Source organism: Myotis myotis, unplaced genomic scaffold (assembly GCF_014108235.1).
Source record: "Myotis myotis isolate mMyoMyo1 unplaced genomic scaffold, mMyoMyo1.p scaffold_m19_p_3, whole genome shotgun sequence".
NCBI lineage: Eukaryota > Metazoa > Chordata > Mammalia > Chiroptera > Vespertilionidae > Myotis > Myotis myotis.
In genome coordinates, this window is record NW_023416335.1 from 136,173,975 (window position 1) to 136,176,091 (window position 2,117).

Genomic DNA, 2,117 nt, shown 5'->3' on the forward strand with positions numbered 1-2,117 from the left:
TGACAGCAGTTGCCGCAAGACACTGGAAGTGGCTACGGGAGACTACAAACCTATTGCAAAAATTTAACAGTGTGTTAGAGGATGGAATTGTACAGGCAGATAATTCTGTTTACATTGGGATTAACAGCATTTAAAGACTGAGGGGAGCAAGTAGCACAAATAGGTAATTCTCTCCCCAAACGTTAACCGGAGATAGAGTAAGCATAATTTTTTCTCACAGATAGATTGGTAGCATCATTGACTTGAAATGAATTCAATTGCATTGTGCTACTTATTAGTCCAGAGAAAACCAATTGCAGCTATGTGTGAGTATCTTTCCAAATTATTTCCCTAGCAAGTCCACAGCCTGGTGCTAGTGTTGAATTTAATAAAACAGGGCCAAAGAAGCTGTGGAAATGGAAGCATGTAGCTTAACTGCAGAGCTGAGGGAGGGCACACAGGGCTTTATCCAGACCATTTACAAAGATATAATATCCACAGAAAGCACCTCAGGATTTGCTTTCTTATAAATTCCTCATCTTCTCTTCACTCTTGGCCTCCTACATATAGGAAAGATTAAAAAAATTCTACTTCCCAATAGAATAATAATAATAACAACTGTCTTATCCTATATTGGCTTAGTACTTTGGAGTTGTCATAGTGAAATCACATATATCTTAAGCCGTTTTTATTGGCTATCATCTCTACTAGTAAATTTCTAAGTATCTTAAAATATATTTTATTGTCTCAAAAATTGCAGACATTCACATTATTGAAAGACAGTCTGTGAATTAAATTTAAAATGTCCCCTATGTTAAAATCACTTTAAACATTGATGAATAGAAACATGAGAACTTTGGTCAGAATAATTATGTCTCTTGGTAGGAAAGGAAATGGAAGTGTGAAGAACATGGCTTTTATTTAAGAAACCAAAATGAATTGTTTGAAATAGGACATTGAAGATGATGAGCAATAGAAAAAGAGTAACGTGCTCCCCTATACCTCACCCAGCTTCTTGAATGCCTCAGTTTAGCATTAATATTGAATCGGAATTTTTGGACTGGAACCGTTTTCTTTGTTCGCCGGAATCGAAAAATGAATCTATGGACAGAAAGTGGTATAGAAAAGGTGGAGATTTATTGAAGAACAAGTACAGACTCCCACATGGGGAGAGGGAAAGAGTCCCACAGAATGGACTCCCACATAGGGAAGACAAAGGGTCCCACGGAGTTCTTTTTCCCTATGGCTTATAAAGGCTGCAGATCCTGGTGCCTTCATATCCTCTCTGATTGTTCACTATTCCCTTAGACTGGTTACTATAGTAACTCCTGAAATCAAAGGTCAAACATCACTTGGGACAGGTGATGCCCTCCTCCCTCATTGTTCTTTTCTTTCTGGCTATCTTCATTCTTTATTTTGTAAATATAGACCTTTTGGGCTACTTCCAGCTCCCTTGTCTTATGGAAATGTTCTGTTTCTGCTTCCTTGTCTTATGGAAATGTAACTGCACCTGGCTTCCTTGTGTTATGGAGATGTACCTTCTCCCAATCTGTAGCCCTGTGTTTTTCCATGGACCCCAATTCTAAAAATTCCCTAAGCCTGTCTATATGCCCCTAAAATTCCTGTTTCAATATATTATATAAGTCTTTCAGAGAAACATGTTGGAGTCTTCAGAACTCTAAACTCCGACATTGAGAACAGCAAGTAATCTATGAGCATTAAAAGTGCCACTTAAATGTAGTGTGCTCAAGGACAAATGCCCAAGTTGAAAAACATGTACTGCTCATTATCAATTGTAATGAATGTGAGTGTGGCACATTGCAATCCTGTTACGCCCAGAGTTCGGGGTCCCCAATAATCCACCACCAGGGAGCCTCTTCTGATGCAAAAGCAAGGAGTCTTTATTAATCTTATTAATCAAACCTAGGTTTGGCTCCCAGCCTCTGTCCAATGCATTGGTAAGGGTAGAGAGCGTGTCCCAGGAGAACAAAGGTTATATAGGGCTAGTTATTTGGGTGGGCTTAGGGGGTGACATGGGTTACAGAGATTGGTCATTTAGGTCAGGGTTTTTCATCAGGGTCTTACAGCACAAAGGTCAGGAAGTGACCAGCACATTCTGAGGCTTGGGCCATCCCCCA